Here is a 12,740-nt window from a genome sequence, read left to right on the forward strand (position 1 = left end):
CGCTGCAAGTGAAAGCGGTGAGCATCCTGCAATCCGTCCGGTTCAGTCCTAGCATTTGCGCTGCCAATCTGACGTCTCGCGTGCTGCACTAAATCTCGGCTATACGGCAGGTGGTAAGGATATTCACCGCCCGTTCGTATGAGCATTGAAATATGTGGCCGGTACTCGCTGCCCCAACTCCTGCATCCAATTTTTATTCGTCATTGTATGTACGTTACGTACGTCATTGTATGTACGTTCCACATTAGCCTTCCAGGACAGTTTGCTGTCTATAATCAATCCAAGGTCTTTAGCTTCTTGACATATGTATGTACATAGCATGCTTTAAAGATACAGCATCTATATTGCGATCTGTACTGGGTATTTTGTATCTCTTGATGAAGAGAATTTGTAGATAAGCTTCACGGGACGATGAGTAATAATGTAAGCAAATTCAAAATGGTCGACTCTTTGACTTTTCGTTTTAGTTAATCGAACTAAAGAAAATGCTAATAACAGTCAAATATAGTATATGTATTTCTTTATAATGCCTCATAGTACAAAATTATACGATCTGGACCAGGGGCAGCTAAGTGGTATGCACCTAGCCGGGCTTAAAATTGGTCAAATTTCTAAACAAATGATCCGGCATAGAAATACAATTACTTAAAGAACCACTTGATAAAATAAGATGAGCTGCAACCAAATCAAAGCTTGACTGGGACTAAGAGTTAGCAGGCAACAAGTAACGAAGTGGCCCTTATTAAGTCCGGACCTAAATCCGATAGAGGATCTCTGGGGAATCCTTTCTGCAAAAGTGTATGCATGTACAAAGCAATATCATCCACTAAAAGAGTTAAAAGTCGCAACTGTTAAAGAATAGGGAAAAACTAAGCTATCAATTTTCCAAAACTCGGTAGCCAAACAGGCTACATGAGCTTCATAAAAATAATAGAGACTTCATTAAATATTAGGAGTAATATTTTCTTGGGACAGTAAATCTAATCATAAAATAGGAAAAGTTAAAAATGAAATGCACTTCTACCTATTTTCTATGTTAAATTAAAAATTAAAAATCTTGTTTTTGTTTAAAAGAGAAACATATAAGATGTTTTCTCTTTAGTTCTTACGGTTTAATAGGAGATCGGCTCGATCCGCACGAAAATGACTATACGAATTTGTCTCGTCGTGCTGATCAAGAATATACACTTTCTTCTATGAGTTGCACACTTCTGACTGTTTTTCAAACAAAATAATTAATAAAAGTATTTCTTATCACAAACCAATTACTTTTTCAAAATGAAACTTAAACATAAATTAAAAACTTCGACACGATGTTTGTCAATTGCCTGAAATATAATGCTGAATCCACGTAGTATCTTGAAAGGTAAATGAGGGGAGAACATATTTTTGATGCATACGTTTTGGGTCCCTTCTAATAATATATAAAAATAAATGTATGTATGTACATATGTACATACTCGATGAATACAAAAACTACTGGACCAATTATTATAAAAATTTTGAATATTCATTTTATGTGTGTATGTAAGGATATCTTATGTATGGAGATGGATAATAATCGGCTAACCGAATAGATGGACCACATTACTTTCCGAAGTAGAAATGTTCAAGTTTATAATCTAGGAAATTGCATGAAATATACATATGTGTGTATATATGTACTTACATACTTACGCATATACATTTACTATAGCACTAAATCGGTCATTTCTTATCAAAAGTGTAGCCATTGCTCTATCACCAGCCTACATAAATAGAAACAGATTGTACATACATATATTTATATGTGTGTATGTATATACAATGTATACATACTTATGTATGTACATACAAACATAGTCCGCCAAAGGACAATTGTTATTTGAACTGTTTGATGGGAATGCAAAAACTGTTTAGTAATTAATAATAATCGTCGACTTTCCATTACTACATACATATGTAGATACATACAGAGATATGTATGTATATTATATGAAAAACCATACATACATACATACATATGTATGTAAATTGATGCATGTACTCACGCATTTAAATTGTAATGAATACATAATCGAATATGTATGTATCTATGTACATACATGTATGTATGTATGTTTGTGCTCCCGAAAACTGATAAGAATGAAACCCAATCTAGAAAGCCGCAGAATCACGTAGTCTCAAGCCAATTGCAAATCTTGAGCTGCAAAACCTTTGTACCGCAAATGATTTGATTCTTTTCGCGGCCCAATTGATTACAAATAACTATACATACATACATACATATGTATGTATGTATGTACATATATAAATGTGTGTACATATTTTAGTCAAACTAATATCAAAGACAAACTGTAGATCAGTCGTCTATCCAATCTGATAGTTCGAGATATGTACATATGTATGTACATACATAGCGATGTACATATCTGCGTATAAGTTCATGTACATACATATGTACGTAAGTAAGTTTGCTGAGCTTTGACGGTGCTACGACGACATTGTGTGTACTATATCTATGAATGTATGTATGAATATGGTTGTATGGATGGAGCCTTCTTTACGCCCCATGCTTCAGTTGTTGTGACAGAAGAAGAGTCAACAATTGTTCATGCCATTGTTGTGCCCTGGCACTTTGCATTGACGCCTCAAGCTAAAAAGGGGAATGGGTGGTCCCAGCGATGGGGGAGAGGGGCTGGAAATGAAAATGGGGATGGGGTTGTTGGCGACGCGCGCGACCAAACAAACTGTTGATAATTGAGCAGACAAACGGCGCGAAGCTAGCCAAAGTAAGAGCACATTCAATTCAAGCACACACATATGTACATACACATACACAAACCCATATGTAGGCCTCAATTTTAGACTTTTCGCTGCTGGCTCTATCTCGTAGGCGTCAGAGAAGGGGGCGGCAGTAGGGCAGAGTGGGCCATTTAAGAGTTCAATCATATGTATGTATGTAGCTAAACAGTCGTTGTCAATTTTTGTACACACCCAGTGGTGATAGGCGCATTGGGTATATTCGGATCTTTATAGATCGAGTTTATCTTCAATTGTCGTCTCGTCTTCTTTCATCGTGTAACTAACATCTGTCCATAAAATATTAAAATAAGAATGTAAACAGTCAATTTATGGGTATAAAAAGAATTTTGGACTGGATAAGAAAGTCGGGGTGACGACTTACTTCGTTTCAGTTGCAGACCAACATAGAAACGAACAACGTAGCCCGGTTTCATAATAAATAACGGGAATCTGCTCAATGCTTTTTCCTCTTTCGAGAAAGAGAATAAAATAACAAGCAAAAAGATATTAAATTTGGTAAGTCCTCCGCTTACATACTTACATATGTACATAGATGTACAAATGTACATACATACATACATACATACGTACATACATATGTACAGGGTATTTTCTCTTTTATATGATATGCTGTTGTCGCTTCTGCTGTTGTTTCTCTACAGAGTCTGACGACATGTTGTTGCTTTTGTTGCACTGCCCATACATATGTTGGAAAAATATTAAAAAGAAAAATAAAACGCCAACCAAAGCAAAAACAGACAAACAACTTCTAGTGTGAGCACGGCCGATTAGGCTCTAGTGATACGCTACTTCGAAAAGCAAAAGACTTTTAATCACCTTATTATCGCCCTTACAATATACATATGTAGTTGTAGATTATTTATATTTACAACCTGTTGTTTAATATTAGCAAGTATTATAATTTTTTTTAAGGTAAGTTCACACCGATAAATTGTCTATATGAAATTTAAGTTAATGTATTACCGATGTGGTAAATGTCTAATTGAGAGATAATTGTCTGAATTGTTGTATGTTTTGAAGAAGATTTAAATACTATATTTAGTTTTCAAACCTTGATTAGTATCGGCGACAGATCGCTGAGTTCGAAAATCTCATTTATAATCTAGATCTCTGTGTATTATCTGTAATACAGGTTCCGAGTTCTTACTCTGACTCTGACTCTGACTGAATTCAAGTAGCCTATTCATTGTACGTAAATTTTGAATTATACATGGGTACCAAAGATATGACTAATTAAATTCCACTCGGTTTGATTCCTTAAAAAAACGTCGTTTCCAAAAGTGCTGATTTCAAATTAAAATAGTAACAAAAATGCAAAAGCATTACAAAATTTTACTTTGTGTTTTTTTTAACACTGGTATTTGTCTCATTTAGAATATACAAAAAAATAATTTATGGCGCCGGAAAAAGATCTACCAGCTGTAAGTAGGGTGCATGGCGATGTAGGGTAACCAACGGCAACAAACTTTTACACATACAAACATACATCGATGTGTGAATGTATGTATACATACATTTGTAAAAATGTATATCTCTCTATCTCTCTCGACTGCATGTAATAAGCTTAATGCAAGTGTAGAATGTGTGGGTGTATGCGTTCGATGCCAGTCTGTCGCTCTCGTGTGTGTAAATGTGTTTCTGCTGTTGTGTTTATGTGTGTGTCCTCGTACTTCGTTTGCTTGCTATACTCTTAAACGCAATGACTATTAGTTTTGGTCAGAAGTTTAAAACGCATAGGTACATATGTACATATGTACATATGTATGTACATACATACATACATATGTATGTACATACATACATACATATGTATGTATGCGAATGCATGATTGATCAAACCAATTGGATTGTTTCGAATCATATCGAATGTACATATGTACATATATACAAATATTTTAAATGCTTGGTATATATAAAAATACTTCTCGTATTGGTTTGTGCCTTCTACGTTTATAATTGAAAGAATTTGATAACTGGTCCAATGGCTTAATTTGCAATGTCCAAGGGTATACACCGTTCGGCATTGTCGACGTCGGCACGACTCTCTGGTTTTCATCTTTCTCGTTTCTTCTTTCAGTTTGATTTTGTCAGTGGCCGCGTTCGGTTCTATTGGCGAGTAACGGCTGCCTAGCAGTAGCAGCAGAGCAGCACTAGACCTTCGCCGTCTCCTCTTAGAAAGCCTAACTTACCTTTTTTGTTTCCCCCTCTTAATCCTTGTACTTTCTGCATAAAAGGAAACAACAACGTGTACAAATAATCGAGAAATCGGGAACGAAATATTTTAAATTTTTTGTTTCGTTTGTTTTATTTATTTTGATTTATATTGGTAATTTAAACAAACAATAAGTTAATACTACAATAAAATACGAATTCTAATTTCCAAAATTAAAAAGAGCGCGCGAAATAGCGCCCAAATAATCACAATAAAAAAAACTCAAACTCATTGTTATTGCATGGAAAATTACTACAGAAATTTTAGTTGTTGTTCGGTGGGCAAAACAAAAATAACAAAACGAAAACAAAAAAAAGGAAAAAATCAAGTCAAAAACAAAATACAAAAAAAATTTTATTAAATAAGACAAGAGGCAGCAATATAAAAGCATAAATAAATTGGATGAATATAAAACGCGAGCAGCATAAACAAATTAAATGATGCTATGATTTTGTCCTATTGTCGTTGTTGTAGTAAAATTTAAATTTCTACGGTTATTATTGTTAGTTGTGGCCATTGTTGTTGTTTTTGCACCGAATGAAAAAATAAATAAAATGTTGTGAACTTCGCGCCAAAATAATGAACTCCACAAAAAAAGCTTACCAAAATGTTACGCACTTTTAATGAAAACCTAAAACATTTACCGCCATAATGTAACAGTTATACCTACTACATGATAACCTAATATGTACATATGTATGTATGTAAATAACTTCAGAAATTTTAAAACTGTAAATTTTTCTTTTATTATGTAATATGATCATTGTTACCCTTGGTTCCTAACTGGAATTTTTCAAAATCATTTTTCTTTTTACACTGATTTTAAATGACTGAAAATACATATTTACGCATGTACATACTTACATACATATGTACATATGTACATATGCATGTTATGTACATATGTACATATGCATGTTTATTGAAAGGCTTGAATTATTTTGTTTTTTAGCCCATTCCCGATTAAAGCCTTAATGATTATAATCACAACAACAACAACAATGTATACACGTGCCACTTTTACTTTTTTTTCTCTTTCGTATTTTCCAAAACCCAATTTTGTTTTTTTCAAATCCAAAAAAAGAATGCGTATTTATATGTACATACATACATATCTACATACATATTTACATGCATACATAGTATATATTCTATATTTTCTTTATCCACAGTGTTCTCTTCTGTTATCGCTCTCTTTCTCTCTCTCTGTGTTTACACTATCCAACTGCAATTTGGTTTTCATAACGCGAAAGTTGAGTGTCATCGCTGCCGACACCTCCATCCAGCCCTCTCAATTGCCGTTGCATCGTTGTATGTGTGTGTGTGTGTGCTTGTTATCAATAGTCCCGAAAAACCAGTGTGTCCGCTTTATCAGCGAAGAAAGAAGCGAAAACCCAACAACAAAACCGAAAAAAAGCATATTAAAAAAAGAACGACCTCAAAAACAACAACAGCAGCGGCATCAACAAGCGGTCGTTCTCTCTCTCACCGTCTTTCAATATCGCTTGCTCCCTCTCTCATTCATGCTCACGTCGACACTGTCCTCCTCTTCCGCGTTGCTGTTGTTATGCCGTTGATTTCCAGTATCGTCGCCAATAAAGTGACATTGACAGAGCAAGAGAAGTGCGGCAGCTAAAAAGCTAGAGAGCTAGTTTTTTTCCCCTTCTCGTTGCCTGATTCGTTCCCGTTTCCATACACCCTGATCCCGGTTCAATATCGGTTCACGCGCACCCGCTAAATAAAATAAATGTAGAGATACAAATATTTCCACTGGTTTTATGGGTAAGCTTAAACATTTTTATTCATACTGTAACTGTTAAGTTTATGTCCCATTTTTTTTTTAAACTGCTGCATTTTAAAGACTGCTCGACAAAAAACCTGTTCATTGTAGGTCATCAAAAATGTTTCGTATGTATTGTTTCTAGTCTTGATTGATTTGACCTACACAACGTGTTAAATTATCGAAATTATTCTACGTACATATGTATGTATGTAAATAAGTAAATATAAAATCATATTTACAAGCTATATAGCAGACACATACATGTATGTATGTATGTATGTACATGTGTTCTATGGTTAGTGATACTATCTTCCCCAACCTCACCCAGACAAACATTTTAGCCCTTAGTGCCTTAACTCCCCATATTTTCATGTCGTTTTTATAAAATTGTAGCGTAACGATCTGTTTTTTTTTATGCCAATATTTTTATAAACCCCACACGCATCTGCACCTAAAATTTTACATTTTTATTTTGTATATTTACGGAAATATTGGCCTGTCAATAATAACGTAAGCGACACACGACGTACTTAACGAATTCAAAAATAATTTATAAAAACTCTCTCCTGTAAAACTGGGATTTGGCGCATACTCGGACTCGGTATGTTCTAATATTCGGCGATGCCAATAGATGTCGATAATTTCAGTTTTTTTTTTTTTTGCAATAAATAAAGGTAAAAGGGTCCTTAATACAAAGTTTCTCAGTGCAAACATATGTATGTATCTAGTTCTTATAATCTAAAAGCTAAAGCACATGTGGGACTTAAATGTAATTACCATTGCAACAAGATACACATTTTAGACTAAGTTTTTTGCCTCCTGCCATTATTTGACATCGAAATCAAATCTGTCATCTAAAGACTTGGCCGTATGTTGGTGGCGGTGCTTAAGTGCTTGATATTCATGTTATAAAGCGTGGTCTTCGCAACTAAACATGTTTGTTCCACTTGATCCATGGTATACTGAAGTCGTACTTGTTAGTTCAGAATTCCTGATGAGTTAAAAGATCCATTGGGTAATATGGTAATACATACTCACATGCTATCAAGTGGTTCAAATCCAAAATGACTTTTATGAATAGGTGGAAAGAATTTTAGGAAAAGTCCTAGTCCAAAAAGTCACTAAAGCGGCTTTTTGATAGGTAATCCTGATTTTTGTAATTATGGAAAACTTTTTACCTTTGGCAAATTATTAGATACATTTCGGTTGTTGGTCGTTGAAAAGTCTGCAACTGATTGACGTCAGCAGAAAAATTATGCAGAGAGATTTTGGTTAAACTCTTATGTCAGGAAGTAACCAAGAATTTCATTTAACATGTGTAGGCTAGAGACCAAGAATGCTTGGAATTGAGTTGAGTTGCATTTTGCTTTTGGCTTTACCTTTTAATATTTGCCAACGACACAAACCACAATTCAAAGCTGCAAAAAGTTCTTGATTGACTGGGCGGTTGGCTGGCTGGTTAGCTGGAAACTGGGTGGTTTTCTGGCTGTTGTCGTTGCAGCATCTAGTCGGTGCCAGGTTTATGGCTTCTTTAAGAGTTGGTTACATAATTACATATTTGAAATTATCAATCGATGTTTTAGCAACTGCAATATCAACAGGTGAACGCGCATCCAATTCCACATTCTACATATTAGCTAACATATGTATGCATGTATGTGTATAATTAACCCAGACACATGAAAGAAACCAACGCAAATTTTATTTCATTTCATGTGCTACAAGACTCAGCATTTCGCTGAGCTGAGTAAGAGAAATTGGCACTTGACCTACCACACGGAAATCTAAATTAAGCAACAGCCAACATGTTTTGTGCGTTCCGTTTATTCTGCCTCTCTGTCTCTGTTTCTGTCCCACTCCTTCCCTTTCTTATTGTATCTCTATACGGTTTGCTGTGGTTTCATACTTGTACATGCAAGCGTACATATGTACATTTGTAGGTATGTACATATGTACATTTATCGTGTCTGTATTCATTATACTCAAATTGTTGCTATGTGTGCATATGTATAATTAAATTTTGAGTTTTACCCTTTTACCAGACCCGTTTGGCGAGCAGTTTATTTTAATAACGAATTAACGACCCTTTTCATTCGATTCCCATATAATTTTAAAGTCTCGTTTAGAATTGTATATATCTTACTGGTACTGGCATATTCCACTATTGTTGCCATATGGCATTGTACTATAAATTTGTGTTTTCGGTTTATCAGCTGCCATCAGACATAAAGGTGATAAGACAAACACTTGGTAACAAAAAAGTATTCATAGTTGCAGATAGCAACTCAGACAGACCAGGAATCAGCCATCTTATCGGGGAATTCATACAAAGTTAGTTAAATTTCTCCCAATAATTATATTACTGAGTCGGATTAAATAATTTCAACAATCTGAAATCTCTTGTGCGATAAAACGAAAGTCGTTCAAATAAGACTTATTATAAATGTAAATTATGAAAATTAAATCAAGCTGTAAGTTCAGATTTATCTCGGTCTCTTATTAATTTGTAATTAACGTGTCGTATACGTAATAATATGACCGCAAAACACACTCAGGCAAGCTTAAATGAAAAATTAAAAACAAGCAGCAGCAAAATAAAATTAAAGAATTTTTGGTAGTTAATACAAATTATGATATCAACGCGGTTACTATGACGACAACGACTCATACGTAAATACGCACACACGCCCACCCGCCCACACGCTCACTTGCACGTACACACACTCAATACACAGACAGTGCAGTGGAACAACTGTTGCTGGCGAGTTTGCCTGTCGACGGTTGCTGTTGCCAGGCCATTATGTGTGTGGTGGGAAATCACTTGAACTGAAAATTTTCATTGAATGTTGCAATCAATTTTAAGCAGCTTTTGAGTGGATTCACTTGGTTAGATCGTCGGCAGGCATGCCACCTATATAAAAGTTCTGCGGCGAGTTCCAAATCGTAGAGGTATCTTGCTTAAATTTTTCATTTGAAAACATGTTTCTTTAGCCGATGAATATACTGAAATGTATTGAGTAGTTTATCAATTTTATTACTATGAGCATTGCAACTCTTTTTTTGTAATTCACTTGTTCCTCTTATTTGTAATGATTTTAATGTGATAGATAGACAATTATTTACCTATTGCTAATTGAGTTTGCCACTAAAATTACGTAACTTCTTTGGGGTTGAAAGCGAGGTTAGTGATCTGGCAACAACAACTGCTGAATGGGTGCTCTGAGTCTATCATAGTCATTTTCTATTTACAATATTTTAGTTTTTTCCCTGCTTGTCCTCATTAATTAAATGAATGATATCTTCATGGCGGACTTGCATACAAAGTATTTATGTATATAAAATACCAAAATCTGAGATCGTTGTTAAGAGTGGTGTACACAAGTTCTTAACAGGAGTAAAATTAGCATCAAAGAAGTTGGGAAAAGCTCCAAAGCTCCGTCTGTCCAGTTAGACCCCTTTTGGGAGAAACTAGAAGATGCATAGGTTAAGTTTGTAGGGTTCTCTTCTCTCACCACAATCTACTTATGTTCCTGCAAGAAATGGGATAGCGTGTTCGTATTGTAAAATCATTTGACCAGGATTTTTATTATGTTGTTGACAATTTTAAAATTTAATGTTGAATAAGACTGAAACTGTGGAGAAAGGATGCCATCTTTTAATAAGAGTAATATTATTTTCTTCTTCATAAAAGCACTTGCAGTAATCTACAGACGGATTTAACAGATTTAGTCTGTTACTAAACTTTACTAACTTAAGAAAACGCATGGAACTAATGCGACTTTGCTTTTAATTTAATTTCAACCATGTCGAAGTTTTTAAACGAAGTTTGAAATTGTTCTTTGTGGCTGATCAGCACGATTATGGCTTCAGGATATTGGGTTTCGATCAGATTATTTGTATAATAAAGACGTTATGAGTTTCCTATGCTGATGCTGTTACCACTCCGTTGTCCTTAAGGCAAGCCATATATGTATGTATGCTCGACTAATGCAGCTGCGGGAGAGTTGCAATAGAGTTTTCGTAGTTCTGCTGAAATGAGGTGTGAATTTTACCCAATTAGAGGTAAATAAAATAACTACTCGGCACAAATCAATTGTGACTAATGAAGCGATTATTGTTTTTATTGTATCTTTGGCGTAAACAACAGTTATTTAATAAAGATTGATTGGTAAATGGTTGAACTTAAATAATTCAATGTGATATGGTAATAATAAATAAAGTAAACAAATCTAATCTAACCACACTTAGTTTATGACAGAAATCTAGCCCTAGCAACGACCAGGATTGTGTAATACATATGCATATACAAAATTGAATATACTTTAAGAATTCTGATCTTGTTACAGGATATTTTCAAGTCTAAACACATCAAACAAAAATTTGTTTTCATTTGATTTTCTTATTTACGTTAGATTATTTTGCACTCTGTATATACATACATACACAGATACATAGTTCTTGTTGCTATTTTCGGACTGGTCGACTAGTTGTTTATGTCTTAGCTCTGTTGTATTTGCTGCTATTGTTGTTGTTGCTGTCAACTACTCAGACGTAGACATAGATACATATCTGGTATGCCATATATACATGCATAGATAATTCAAATGGAAATTAAGTTTGATTAGCGTAATAGAATTTCCACTCTACTGGCCAGTAAAATATGTCAAGAGATTTAAGTAACAATTGCATTACAACTACAAGTATGTGTAAGATTGTATCGAGCAGTAGATACATACATAGGTGTATATCTTAATCCATGTTGTTACTCTAACGTTGATAACATTCATTTTGAATGATTACTGTGGGTGAAAAGCATTGCTTCGAATTGTTAATTATTGTTGAAAGTAGGACCCTTCAAAAATATAGTCTAAGTAAATTGAGGTTTACTATATTTCGAATAGAATGCATCTACGCAGTCCTCTGTATATGCACCTATGTATGTATGTATTTTGTTGTGCGAAATAAACAAGTTGATTTTTACATCAAATAGATATCGCGTGCTCAGCTGTTTACCATTTAAATTGCATTTGGCGACAGTCGACAGATGTGCACACGTAAATGCAGCAAATGAAATGCCAAAACTATTTGGTTGGTATCCATTCTCCCATCCATTACGTATGCCAGAGCATCCGAGTATACAACCATCTGACCATCTGACATAATGGGCATTTCAATTGTTGGCAAGATGCGAAACCACGCACAAATTCAACAAATGCCTTTCGCTACTATTTTAAAATTGGATTTGCAAATGCAACGACCGCACACTGAACTGAACACTGTACAGACAAAGGCGAACAACAGGTATTATTAGCACATGAAAAATGGAATATCTACTAAATGTTTTGTACAATCATTAATTGCAAATGGGTTCAATGAACCCATGACGAATAAAAAACAGCAAATCCCAAACAAAATCAGGCAATATGCAAATGAAAAACCTCACAGATTTCAGATGGAAACATACAATGCATGATCGCACACAAAGACCCACACACAAAATACTCATACTAAAAAAATGGCAAATGCGAACAGCGCGTGGCTAAATCCATACAATACATATGTGTGTGTACATATACATATACATACATGTTGCGGTGTGTTCGTGTGTGTGCCCGAACAATCAGCCTCAATAATGGGACGGCGCGAAACAACAAAACAATCGTCATCGTAAGTTGCCAGTTGCCCTTCCCATACATCGCACAACAGTCCAACCAAAATACTGATAATCAATTCCGACTAAAACTATTATAGGACATCCCCAAAAAGAGACCGACAACAATTGCTATGCATAATATCAAAAACTTTCCTGGATACCAAACCAAAAGTAATAATTTGCCAGTTTAAATTGCGCATTACGCATACGCACTGATTGCCTGAAAGTTTTGTTTGTGACCCGACGAACTTCAGGCCTTCTCCGTGGAGGAGAGAGATGATCCCTAG

The 12,740-nt window shown here is 34.8% G+C and overlaps 1 long non-coding RNA gene across 1 annotated transcript; it reads left to right on the forward strand.

The window, feature by feature from the left end:
- Positions 1–11,790: 11,790 nt before the first annotated feature.
- LOC137575597 (uncharacterized) lies at positions 11,791–12,568 on the forward strand. The gene is made up of 3 exons (XR_011032203.1): positions 11,791–12,101; positions 12,246–12,467; positions 12,552–12,568. It is a non-coding gene; the product is annotated as an uncharacterized lncRNA (long non-coding RNA).
- Positions 12,569–12,740: the final 172 nt, after the last annotated feature.

The sequence above is a fragment of the Drosophila tropicalis genome, unplaced genomic scaffold (genome assembly GCF_018151085.1).
Source record: "Drosophila tropicalis isolate 14030-0801.00 unplaced genomic scaffold, ASM1815108v1 contig_573, whole genome shotgun sequence".
In the NCBI taxonomy this organism is placed as follows: Eukaryota; Metazoa; Arthropoda; class Insecta; order Diptera; family Drosophilidae; genus Drosophila; species Drosophila tropicalis.